Raw genomic sequence first — 13,333 nt, 5'->3', positions numbered from 1 at the left:
GTTGGACCAGGAGCACGGGCCGCACGACCTTGGCAGAGAATAGATGCATGTGGCGATTCTACATGGAGGATTCACTGGGCTCAAAGTTGGCTCTGCTTCAGTGCTGGTTATGACCCTTCTGTTCATTGCTTCTGTGTTTATGTTGCACAGCTTGGACCAGGACACTCATTCACAGATTCAGCTACATCCATCTGTCACCTGAAGAAGGGAAAAAACCCAACTGGTCTTAGATCCAAAGTACAGTGATTTTCTGCTCATGAGAAATTAATTTCCTTTCTGTCTTTTAAGATTTATTTCTTTTTATTTGAAAGGCAAATATACAGACACAAGGAGAGACAAAGATCGGTTCACTTCCCAAGTGGCTGCAATGGCTGGAGCTGAACCAATCCAAAGCAGGAGCCAGGAGATTCCTCTGGGTCTGCCATGTGGGTGCAGGGTCCCAAGGCTTTGGACCATCCTCAACCTCTTTCCCAGGCCACAAGCAGGGAGCTGGATGGGAACAAGCGGAACACAAACTGGCACCCATATGGGATCCTGGCAGGTGTAAGACAAGGATTTAACCACTAAGCTATTGTATGGGGCCAAAGTAATTAATTTTCTGTAAGCTTAATTTTTGGCAAGAAGTGTAAGAATTAATGTTGAGGAAGCTGGGTTTTTATTTTATGTAAATAATAAGCTTTTTAATGCTTTGAACAATGCCTGAAACCGTAGGAGGCAAGAGCCTTGAGGGAGTAGCTAGCATCTCACTTGAGGTCTGCATGATGATGATGACTCGTGTTGCTCAGAAAGATCTTCCATCTGCTGGTTCACTCCCCAAATGGCTGAAATGATCAGAGCTGAGCTAATCCAAATCCAGGACCCAGGAACTTCTTCTGGGTCTCTTAAGTGGTACAGCATCCTCCACTGCTTTCCCAGGCCTCAACTAAGGGGCTGGATGGGAGTAGCCAGGAGATGAACCGGTGCCTATATGCGATCCTGGTTCTTACTACAAGGGGAGGATTAGTCAAATGAGCCATTATGGCATTCTAATTTTCATGCAGAGATGAAAAATGTGTGAGTTGGGGGTGGAGATAGATACCGTTGTGGATAGTCTATTTCATTTTTCAGTTCTATGATTTTTCATTTGAAAGGTCTGTTTGCTGTACACATATTTCGTATTGCTACATATTCATTATGCCTCGACATTTTTATCATTACATAAAGTCCTATTTTGTAATTTCCTTTGCTGTTAGGTCCAATATCTGATATTAGTGTATTCTCTTCTGTTTTCCTTTGATTTACATTTGCATGATACGACTTTTCTGTTAATTTTTGGTTGACTTACATTGTTACATTTTAAATTAATTTCTTACTGAGAGCATATACTTGGCTGTTGAGTCTAGACAACATCTTTTACCAGGGAAGTCGTGCAAAAATCAGGCCATGTGTCCTCATTCATATTTATATTTGTAACACGCAATTTTTTACAAAGGATTTGAGAAACCAACAAAAAGATCTGTGATCAAAGGATAATAAGTACATAAAGTTAGAAAATTAGTACCCATGAAAAAAATCTATTGGTCACAGGGCCTAGGGGCAGCTGCAAGTGTCCCAGAAGGAGCTACTTAAACCTTCTGAGCTGAGGCTTCAGCTCTCAGAAATGAGAAGAATGACAGTATCTACCTCTGAAGTCCTGAGGAAACAAAAATTTAAAAATCCCTGAAAAAGCCAAAACAACAAAACAAAGGGAGTATACCTTAAAATATATTTTAAGTGTGTTGCTCAGATGTAAGGCTGGGGATCAAGCGCATAGTTTTTACTGCAGAAAAGGAGCATCTGTCGCCATGCAAGGCGCACCACATCATGGCTTGCCCGACTCTGCCCTGCCACGCCCACAGCAGTGTCAGCCAGCCACGCCCACCACGCTTTGCCCCCAGCAGCCACGCCCACCACGCTTTGCCCCCAGCAGCCACGCCCTGCCACGCCCACTCACCCTCAGGCCTTGTGCTCCAGTGGGGCCTCCATCTTAAGAGCCGGTGGTCTCCTCACACTGAAACCCCCAGTTGCGTTTGGGACTGTGAAGTCGCTGTAAGTAGTGCGGCGGGCCCCCTGCCTCCCTCTGAGAGTCACCAGAGCCCACGGTTACCTTAGTGCTGGCAGCTGGCAGCCAAACCCGGTGCTCTGCCCGCTCCCTGGGTGTCCGTTGGGCCTGAGCTGCCATTTTCTCCAGCTCAGGGAGGAAGCCGAGCCCCAGGGGCCGCCGCCTCACCCGACGCTGCTGGGGTGAGGCCTCTGGCCTCGGGCAGAGGCTGGCGGGGCAGGCTTGCCTGCAGGCGCCTCATGGCCAAGGCCTGGTAGCGTCCAGTGCCTCTTGGGGGCCGTGGCCAGCGCCACCCCCGTGTGTGCTGGGTCAGCTGGGCAGCAGTGTGGTTTGGACCCACAAGGTGGAGGAACCTGCGAGAACACCGGGAGAGAGTTGTGACTCCTGGAAGTGCAAGTGTGGAAAGCAGAAGAGACTTGGAAGGCAACTGATTCTGGGAAAGTCTGTGTGCAGGTTACTGGGTTTCCCAGGGGCCTTGTGGGCGCTGGCTGGGTCGACACGAGGGCAGGGGCTGTGGCCGAGTGGGACGTGGTGGCCGAGTGGGACGTGGTGGCCGAGTGGGACGTGGTGGCGGTGATTATACTGGCTAAAAAACTGCCTGCTTGCTTGGCCTCCAGGCGTGTGCCCTTAGTCGCATCAGCTTCTAGATATATAGTTTCGTTGTCAGAGAATTCAAATATCTATTTATTGTTTAGTTTGTTTTTTCCTCTGACTTAGGTAGGAGTTTTTGTGAATGTGGTGTTTAAAAGCCACATGAGAAATTTTCTTCTGATTTTGATGGAACTTAAATTGCACTCTAGTCAGAAAATACATTAAGATGTCAATTCTTTAGAGAAAAACCGGTTTTGTGTCTCAGTCTCTTTCAATAAATGCCCTATGTGCATTGAAAAAGGATATATGTTAAAGCAGATGTGTGTGGTTTTGTGTAAATGTTAATTAAAACTAATTTGTTAAGTTGGTGTCATCTGTGTTCATCCCCCTTTTTTTTCTTCCACTTTTTCTGCCCTTGACTGACCAGAGGATTTTAAATCTCTCACCATGATTGTTTTTTAGAGGCTATGTGATTGGGGACAAATTAGAAATTTTTTTTTTCTTTTTTAGAAAACCATTATTTGGGCACAGCATGGGTAGCTTAGTGGCTGGGGTCTTGGCCTTGCACTCCCGGGATCCCATGTGGGTGCTGGTTCTAGTCCTGGAGGCCCCCTTTCCCATCCAGCTCTCCACTTTGTGGCCTGGGAAGGCAGCCTGTGTGGGAGACCTGGAGGAGGCTCATGGCTCCTGATTGGATCAGCTCTGGCAGTTTTGGCCACTGGGGGAGTGAATCAATGAACAGGAGATCTTCCTGTCTTTCCTCTTCTCTATAAATCTGACTTTGCAATAAAAAATAAATAAATCTTAAAAAAAAAAAAAGAAAATTTTTTTTTTATTATTATGAAAGACCCTCTGTGTCTAGTCATGGTTTTTCTGCCTCCAGGGACTTCGTTAGGTCCAGAAGATCCCCTGACTGTTCCACAGGCAACAATGCAAAAGCAAAGAAATTATTGCTAGCTCGAGCTAGGGTCCATGTCTCATCCATCGCAGCAGAGTCTTGACAAGGACCCTGCTCGGTTCTCCCAGGCAGTTTTTATATCCTCCTAGTCACATACACCACATAATTATCTCTTTTATGTTACATACTGTATGTTCATGTAGTGCAGATCAAATTACACAAAGGGTTGTGAGAGCCAATTATGACTGGTCTGTTGCCCTCACCCAAGGCTAAGGGCTTTTTTATCTCTTTTCTGTTGGTTACATTTTTTTCCCTGGGTGGTCTCTGAGAGCCTGAGCTGTCACCTTTGGGAAATGACTTAGGCTTACTGTCTTACTTAATGCCTATCATGGTGTTAGTCTTGTCTCTTACATTTAAAGCAAAAGCAGTCAGGACAGAAGCAAAATTAGCAGTTAGATTATCAATACTCAGTGACTACCGCTCTAATGCTGCCTGGTATTCAAACACCTTTTTATGACTCAATACCTTTTCCTCATCTACTTCACACTAATTTATTAAGATCCCTAATTAATCCTTATCATTACTTAAAGCTATATTCACTGCCCTGATCTTACACTGCATCTTCTTGTTAATCAGTGCAGTGGATTGTGTACGTTGGTCTCAAGTCTTCACCCCTTCTGTCATTAGGGACTCAGAGCTCACACTGTCTGTTGTGTGATTTTGCTGTGCTGTCACAAGGTGACCTGTGCTGAGTTTTCACTTTACATTCAGCCACCGTATGAATGGGCATTTCTGAAGCAGAAGCTTGCCCACCAAGGCTTGCTCTTCTGTACAACTTCTGTCACCATGAGAATGTGGTTAGGCTGTTGAGTGACACGTGGAGCAGTGTCCACTTGTTCTTGTCATGCTGACTGAGGCCAGCCTAGGTCAACAGAACATATAGCCAGGCACCACAGTTGTGTGCAGTCAACTCTTGTTCTGTGTGAGACTTTCTCTGGTAAATACATGGCATTATTCTGACAACAACAAAAAAATCTAATAATAATTTATGCCCTGCCCATTCTTTCAGTTTTAGTGAACCAAACTTTTGTTTTAAAGATTTATTTATTTTTATTGGAAAGGCAGATGTACAAAGAGGAGGAGAGACAGGAAGATCTTCTATCTGATGATTAACTCCCCAAGTATTTGCAACGGCCAGAGCTGAGCCGATCTGAAGCCAGGAGCCAGGAACTTTTCCTGGTCTCTTCCACGTGTGTGCAGGGTCCCAAAGCCTTGGACTGACCTGGACTGCTTTCCCAGGCCACAAGCACAGAGCTGAATGGGAAGAGGAGACAGCTAGGATTAGAATGGCGCCCAGATGGGATCCCAGTGCGTGCAAGGTGAGAACTTTACCACGAGGGTACCATGTTGAGGCCCCCCCTTTTTTAAGATTGATCTTATTTACTTGAAAGGTAGAGTTAGAGGAAAAGAGAGAGAGGTCTTCCATCTGATGGTTTACTCCCCAAATAACAAGAACAGTCAGGGCTTCATTGATCTCTCATATGGGTGTGGCAGGGACCCAAGGACTTGGATCATCCCCCCACTGCTTTTCCCAGGCTTATTAGCAGGGAGCTTGACTGGGAATCCAAACTCCAACAAATGCCAATACAGGATGTTGCTATTGTAGGTGGCAGTTTAGCACATCATTGCCACAATGGTGCCCCATGAACCAAGCTATTGTAATGAGCCTAGGACTGGTCTTGTTGCTTAAATACCATTAGGTAGTTTTCTTATTCTGAAATTTATTTAGAACATTTACATTTGCCATAATAGTTCTTTAGGTTGAAATCTGTCACTCTTTGTTTTCCATATGTCCCCTTCTTCTAGGTTCCCTTTTCACTTTCTCTTGCTTTCTTTTGAGTTGCTCATTTTTATTCTGTTTTGCCTTAAGCTTAAAAAATCTTTATGAAAGCACAATTGCATGGGTAAATTGTACATATTAAAAAGATACCATGTGTTTAAAGTTACTCTAAAATAGGGATGGATTTGGAAAAGCCATTTTAGCTGTTGAAATACTTAAGAGAATGTGACCTAGGACCGTGGCAAATTAGTGAAATTAGGAGATGTTGATCACTGTGAAGGCCTTTACTCAATCTGTGTTCTTACTTTGGTTTTTAAGAGGAAGAACTGGCGGTAGTATGGTGGCTCAATAGGCTAATCCTCCCCTTACAAGCGCCAGGATCTCATATGAGCAATAGTTTTGTCCTGGCTGCTCCACTTCCCTTCCAGCTCCTATCCAGTTCCATGCTTGTGGCCTGGGAAAGCAGTGGAAGATGTCCCAAAGCCTTGAGACTCTGCACATGCGTGGAAGACCCTTCAGAAGAAGCTCCTGACTTCAGATTAGCTCAGCTTTGGCTGTTACAGCCATTTGGGGAGTGACTCAGTGGATAGAAGATTTATCTTAGCTCTGCTTCATGTTTGTAAAAACCAAGTTTGTCTTGTTTGTTGTTTTGTTTTCAGCATCTAGTCCAGTATTGGGAATATTGTTAACACTGTTAGTTGATTGAATGCAAAATACCTTTTCATGGCCCTTGCCTATTTCTTAGCTGAAATGTTTTGTTGTTGAGTTTTTTGAGCTCCCTAAAGATTGTAGATGCTAATTCTTTATCAATTGCATAGTTTGCAAATGTATTCCCTGTTCTGTTGGCTGCCTCTTCACTTCATTGAGCTCTTTTTTATTTTTGATGATGCTCACATAGTTGATTAGGATGGGAAGGGTTGAAAATTAGGGGAAAGTGGGTGAGACCATTGTTTCCAAGTTTTCTTTTTCTTCTTCCTGTATCTGGGAGTAGGAGAAAGAGAAGGGGAGAAGCCACACTCAGCCTCCCAACCACCTCAGTAACCGGAGATAGAGAATAGCCACCAGATGGCATCCCAGGGACCCCAATGTGGAACATGTTCTGAGGGTTCCCTGTATGCACCTGCTGGCGCCATCCCCCAGTCCTCCACAAGTCCACTCTCCCTAGGGTAGGCAAATGGTCTGTTGAGTCTTCCTTTACTGTGTAGAAGCTTTTTAATGCGATTCTATTTATCTATTTTTGCCTTTATTGGCTCTACTTCTGGGATATTTTCTAAGAACTTTTTGCCTATGCTTTTGTTTAGGGTCTTCCTTTGTTGCTTTGCTAGGCCACAAGCAGGGAGCTGGATGGGAAGAGGAGCAGCCAGGACATGAACTGGTGTCCATATGGGATGCTGACACTTGCAAGTCAAAGATTTAGATACTGAGTCATGCCAGGTTCAAGCAACCAGATTTTTAACTGGCATCCTAATGGGATACTTTCCCACTATGCCATAGTGCCAACCCCAGTTGCCTATTTTTAATTGGATTATTTGGTTTGAAATATTTTGCTGTTGAATTCCTAATATTTTCTAAGTGTTAATCTCTTGCTAGGTATTTTGCATGTGTTTTTCCTCTACAACAGATAGTCTGTCCACTCCTTTGTTTCATTTGGTGATCAAAAGCTTTGTTTCAAAGAACCAATTTTTATAGTATTGATCTTTTTGTTTTTGTTCTGTGCTGTTCTTCTAATTTAAAAAAAAAGTTTTGTTTTTTTTTTCCATTGGAAAGGCAGATTTGCAGAGAAAAGGAGAGGCAGAGAGAGAGATAAAGAAGGATCTTTCATCCACTGGTTCATTCCAACTCAGGAGCTTCTTCTAGTTCTTGTACATGGATGTAGGGGCCCAAGGATGTGGGTCATTCTCCATTACTTTTCAGGCAGCAAGCAGGGAGCTGGATCAGAAGTGGAGCAGCCAGGGCAGGAACTGGCCCTAAAAAGGGATGCTGGCACTATAGGAGTAGGGTTAGTTTGCTGTGCACAGTGCTGGTCCCTAGATAGTTTCTTGATGGTAATTTTCATTCTTTTTGTTTTCAGATATAGAACTTCCTTAAGTGTATCTTATAAGGCAGGTTTAAAAGTGATGAATTTCCTCAGGTTTTGCCTCTTTCAAAAAGACTGTTTCTCCTTCATGAATGATAGATAGCTTTGCTAGATAATTAAGGATGGCAGTTTTTATTTGTTTTTTTCTTTCAGTACTTTGTGTGGTTCCATTTTCTTCTAACCTAGAAGGTTCTTTTTAAGAAGCTTGCTCATTAGGGGGTATTTTGTGTGTTAATTGTTGCTTTTCTCTTGTTTTTAATTTGTTCTCTTTTGACAGTTTGCCTTACCTTGGCAAAAGTTCTACTTCGTTCTTTGAACTTCCAGGTCTCAACATCCACATCTCTTTCAAGACTTGGGAAGCTTTCAGCTATTATTTCTTAAAAAAGATTTAAATTTTCTTTTACCTTTTATTCTCATTCTGTCACCCCTTGCTACTATTTCCCCCGTATTATTAAAGCAGTAGAGTCCTTCAGCAACAGTTACAAGTTCAGCACTTTGTGTGCACAATGGCATTGTAGGTATAGACAGATGCAGAAAATCTAGCATCATATTATTGAAATATATTTAACTGTTTCACTGGAAGTCCTCGTTTTATTTGGTAGTAGTAATGCATAGTGCAAGGAATCTTTACTTCCAGATATGCTAGCCTCCTTTATACAGTTCATCCATACTTGTTCACCTATACATATATGTTTTTGGTATTTTGCATGAATGTTGCTTTATATCAGAACATACGATATTTGTTCTTTGGGGATTAACCTATTTCACTAAGCATAATGATTTTCAGTTGGGACCATTCTGTTGCAAATGATAGAATTTCATTCTTGTTAATGACTGAGTAGTAGTCTATGGAATAGATGTACCCCCGGTTTCTTTATCCATTCCTCTTTTGACAGGTAGCTAAGTTGTTTCCATGTCTTTGCTATTGTGGATTTTGCTGCTGTAAACATAGGGTTGCAGGTCACTTTTTCATATCCAAATTTCACTTCCTTTGAATATGTTGGGAAAGTTTTCATGTGCTTACTTGACATCTGTAACTTCTCTGGTAGGAATCCTTTCCCATATTTTTTTGGCCTGTTTTTCATATTGCTTTATGGAGTTTAAAGAGTTTTAAAATTTTGGTTACAAGTTCTTTTTAAAATATGTGATCTTCCAATAAAAAGCATACATTAATGCTGATGCAGTACAATTTATCATGTTGTGTATGGTTCATACTTTTGCTGTTGTACTTAGCACACCTTAACCTAAAGTAGGGACACAGATTTATCCTGTGTTTTTTCCTATAAGGTTTAGATACATTTAAATTAGTTTTTCAGAGTGCAGAGTTGTGAATTGAGGTTTCTTCATTTGCAGACTAATATCCAGTTGTTCTAGAACCATTTGTAAAAAGAAAACTATCATTTCTCCAATGGATTAGCTACTTATCTTGGTCAAAAATTAATAGATTTCTATTTCTGTCATTTCCTTGGGCTGGGCCAAGATTAAGTGAGGAGCCAGGGATGCCATCAGAGTCTCCTACTTGGGTGGCAGGGTTCCAAACACTTGGGTCATCTCCCTGTGCCTTCTTGGACAAATTAGCAGGGAGCAAATTCTGAAGCAAAGCACCCAGAATCTCAGTCCAGTATGGAATGCCAGTGTCACAGGCAACCACCTGATCTGCTGTGCTGCAATGCCAGCTCTGATGCGTCGTCTTATACTACCACAAGACACTGGGGCTAGCATTGTGGTGGATCAGGTAAAGCTGTTGCCTGCAGTGCTGGCAACCTGTATGGGCAACAGATTTGTTTCTCAGCTGCTCCAGTTTATTTCTTGCTAGTGACCCATGGAAAGAATTGCAAGATGGCCCAAGTACTTGGGTCCCTGATACTCATGTGGCAGACTGGACAAAGCTTCTGGCTCTGACTTTAGTCTGGTTCAACCTTGGTTCTTGGGGTCATCGAGGGAGTAAACTAAGGGATGGAAACTTTTGCTTGCTCTCTGACTTTCAAATACATAAGTAAATCTTTGAAAACAGATAAAAAGAGAGAGAAGAAAAAACAGAACAAAGGGAAAAGGAAAAGGAAAAGGAAAAAAAAGACCAGACACTGTAGCTTTTCAGTTGGCTTCCTTAGCTCTTGTGAAGGGGACTGGTGTGTGAGGAGCTGTTCAAATTGGGCCTCTGCTCTCGTGTTGGAAACCTAGAAGAAGCTCCTGGTTTTGGCCTGATCCAGCCTGGCCATTGTGGCCATTTGAAGAGTAAATCTGGATGAGCCGTCTCTTTTGGTCTCTCCCTCTAAAACTTTGCCTTTCAAATAAATAAATCTTTTTGCTTGGTGCTCATAAATACATGCCATCTTTACGTGTTAGTTAAAAATAAAATTTTGCAAATATTAATTAAAATTAAAAGTACCCTTAGAATAAGGAAATATCAGAAAGGGTCTACAAGTTAGATTGGTCACATAACAAAGGAAAATTGTAGTCTTGATTGCTTCATTAAGCAAAGTCGGGGGCAAGCATTTGGCATAGTGGCTTGGCTGCTGTTTGGGTTGCCGACACCCCAGATCCAAGAGTCATCCTAGATCCATGTGAGTCCCGGATGGGCCAGACGAGAGCAGGAGCCCTAGAACCTGGCTGATCTTGGTGCTCCTTTTTGTTGTTGTTAATATGTGTTTATTATTTGAAAGAGTTATAGAGAGCGAGAAAGAGCTCAAGCACACAAGAGAGAACCTTCCATCTGCCTGGCTTACTCCCTGAATGTCTGTAACAGCTAAAGCTAGGCTAGTCCAAAAGCAGGAGCCAGGAGCTTCTTCTGGATCTCTACATGGGTGTAGGGGTCCAAGCACTTGGCCATCCTCTGCTACTTTCCCAGGCACATTAGTAGAGAGCTGGATTGGAATCGGGTCATCCAGGATTCAAACCACAACCTATATGGGATGTCACAGAATGTAGCTTTACCTGTTATATCACAACACCAGTCCAGTGCTCTTTGTGTCATCAGCTTTTTTGTTCCTTTCTCCTCAGCAGCTGCAGGTAGAAGCTGAGCTCTGGGTTGAGGGCCAAGATAAAAAGGTGGGTGTGGATGGAATTTTAAGGTGCCAGCAGGCAAAGCAATCAAATAATTGATTCATGAAGAGTGACAGTTTTGCTGCTGTGTATAAGCAGGAGGCATGGGGTTGGTGAGAAAGTGACAGCACCTTTCTGTGAAGTGAAGACCAACAGTAATAAATGTAGTGAAATGAAGGCTTGAAAGAGGAGATGGGCTTCACCCGGGGTGCTGCTTAGGGACTCTGTTCTCTGTTTTATGTATCTGTATCTGTTGTCTTTTTGTTGTTGTTGTTTTTCCTATCTGTCTGTTTCCAGTATGCTCCTCGGGGTAATGCTTAGTATCTAAAACCCCTTGCATGGGAAGACCCCTGACGCCAGGCTCCTTGACTGTCATGCTGCAGGCTTTGCCTAAAGTAGTATACTGTCTAGACAGCTGGTTATTCCTGAAGCCTCTTTTTCTCCCATTAATTATTTTTCTTTTCTTTTTTTTTAAATTTAGCTCCCATATTTAAGGAAAACATGTGGTATTTGTCTTTCTGGGTCTGCCTTATTTCACTCTGCATGATGTCCTCCAGTTGTATTCATTTTTGCTGCAAACCATTTTGCTGCAAATGGTAGAACTTTTTAAATAGCTGAATAATATTTCTTTGTGTATATATACCACACCCTTTTAATGGTGAAAAAAAACATATTTAGGATTAGAAAGCTGGATGCAGTTTAGATGATCTCAATTTTGTTGGCGACATCCAGAACATGATAATCAGGAGCCGCCTTCTCTCCATCAGGTCTGATCAGGGTATTGACTTTATTCACATCAGTATCACAGCTTGTTTGATCTGGTGCTTGGTTGGCCTTGACATCACAATGAACATGAGTGTGTTGCTGTCTTCTGTCTTCTTCATAGCTGACTCTGTGATCAGGAGGAACTTGATGATGTCATAGTGGTCAAGTTTGATTCTCCTGGGGTGCTCTTCTGAGGGTATTTGGATTGCTGCCGCAGGTACCGAGTCTTGGGCCGCTGGAAGGTGGGTGACGTATGGATCTTCTTCCTGTAGCTCTAGATGCCTTTCAGAACCACCCTCTTGGCCTTCGGAGCCTTGGCTTTGGCTTTGGCTTTGGGAGGGGCAGGAGCTTCCTTCTTTGCCTTCAGTGGCATCTTGGTGAAAAAGCTTTACCATACTTTTTTTTTTTAAATCCATTCCTCTGATGATTGATACCTTGGTTGTTTCCAAATTTTAGTTATTGTGAGCAGGGCTGCTGTAAGGGTGGTGATGTAGATATCTGTTTAATTCACTGTGTTCAAGTCTTTTAAACATATAACCAGTAGTCAGATTGCTGGATCTTATGGCAAGTCTGTAGGTAGTGGGTTTTTTTTGTTTGTTTTTTGTTTGTTTGTTTTTAAGAAATCTCTGCACTGTTTTCCACAGTAGCTGCATTTACTCAGTGTGTTGGTGAATGACATTGTCCTGAAGGAGTATGTAGGTGTTTTCCTTTGTTCCCATCCTCACCAGGTGTTTGTTACTCTGTTTTGGATTTTGTCTGTTCTGTTGGGGTGAAGTGATACCTCTTTGTCACTTTGATTTACATTTCTCTGATTGTTAGTGATGTTGAGAATTTTTGAAGTACATATTTTGGTCATTTGCATTTCTTCTTTTGAGGACTGTCTGTTGGGATCCTTTACATCTTTCTCTCTCAATTGGTTCGTTTTGCTTTTAAGCTTACTAAGTTGCTGATACATTTGCTATATTAATCCTTTATTAAATAGTTGGTTTGCAAATAGTGTTCCCATTTTATTGGCTGTATCTCAACTTTATTGATTGTCTCTTTACTATGCAAACCCTCTGAGTTTGTTATAGTACAATTTGTTTTGCTTTTGTTCCTTTTGTTTTGAAGTCTTGAATGAGACTGACAAAAGTGGACATCCTTATCTTTTAAAAACATTTTTAGTTTCTTTTTAATATTGTTTACATAGTTGAGAGACACATGTAGGCCTCTGATTCAGGTGAGGAGGGTCAAGTTTAGAGGAAGGTGGGTGGGACAAATGATTCAGTATTTTTTTTCTCTGTCTTCAGGGGAGGATGGAGAGAGGGCCACTCCTTGTTGTCAAACTATATCAGCAACCAGGGATGGGGAATGGTCATTTAATGACACCTTAGAGACCCTGATGTGGGGAAGAGTGTTCAAAGGTGTTACTTGAGTGGTTTTGATAGTTCTGAGACATTGTTGGTTTCATTGTTCCAGGGTTGAGAAAATCTTTCCAAGGTCTATTGGTTGACAAAGTCCACCTTAGTGCATCCACAGACCCAGGAATGTGTTGCAAAATTTGGCCAGGAAAGTTGTCCAACCTGTTCTATTTTCTGTCGTCTCATGAGGCTCTCAACACCCTCTGCTGACCTAGATGAGCTGTCCATTATGTCCCCAGTGTGCAGCTGGGCATGCTGTCTACTGCATGAGCGTCAGCAACTGAGGATGCCCATTCCTGTTATATGCACCCCGAAGTTGGACCATGTGTCCTCTGATTTTTCCTGTGGCCAGTTTCTAAGTCCAGCAGTCTGGTTGGGAAGTCCTCCAAGAAACTTCATCTTGGGTGACCTCACACTTGACTCTTGCATGCTCTGGCCAGTGCAAGGTCAGATGTGTTCTTTCACCTGCACCAGCCAGTGCACATACTAGTGGATGCAGCTGCCTAGTCAGTTCTGTCCCCGCTCCATACCTCACACAAACTGATGGGTACTGCAGTGTATCCCAGCCCATGATAGGTCTGATTTTCACAAACACTAGCAGGTGCCATGACCCAGTCAGGGTGACTCCCAATAACTTCAA

At 42.7% G+C, this 13,333-nt stretch overlaps 1 protein-coding gene and 1 pseudogene across 9 annotated transcripts in view; one reads left to right on the top strand and one right to left on the bottom strand.

The window, feature by feature from the left end:
• Positions 1 to 13,333, top strand: part of LOC101526495 (glycerophosphodiester phosphodiesterase domain-containing protein 4) — a 94,113-nt gene that overhangs the window by 3,673 nt on the left and 77,107 nt on the right. For 6 of the 9 annotated variants that reach the window (XM_058663626.1, XM_058663627.1, XM_058663628.1 and 3 more), the window contains exon 1: positions 1,950 to 2,067. The exons of 2 other annotated variants lie outside the window; for them this stretch is intronic. The gene's annotated coding sequence lies outside the window, so the exon portion shown is untranslated. Of the gene's footprint in view, positions 1 to 1,949; positions 2,068 to 11,516; positions 11,536 to 13,333 lie in introns of those variants that run through there. One more of the 9 variants, XM_058663625.1, reaches the window with a different exon arrangement.
• On the bottom strand, positions 11,228 to 11,666 carry LOC105942097 (large ribosomal subunit protein uL23-like; annotated as a pseudogene).

Source organism: Ochotona princeps, chromosome 4 (genome assembly GCF_030435755.1).
Source record: "Ochotona princeps isolate mOchPri1 chromosome 4, mOchPri1.hap1, whole genome shotgun sequence".
Taxonomy (NCBI): domain Eukaryota; kingdom Metazoa; phylum Chordata; class Mammalia; order Lagomorpha; family Ochotonidae; genus Ochotona; species Ochotona princeps.
Note: the sequence above shows the minus strand (reverse complement) of the source record. Positions and strands in the feature narration are given on the sequence as shown.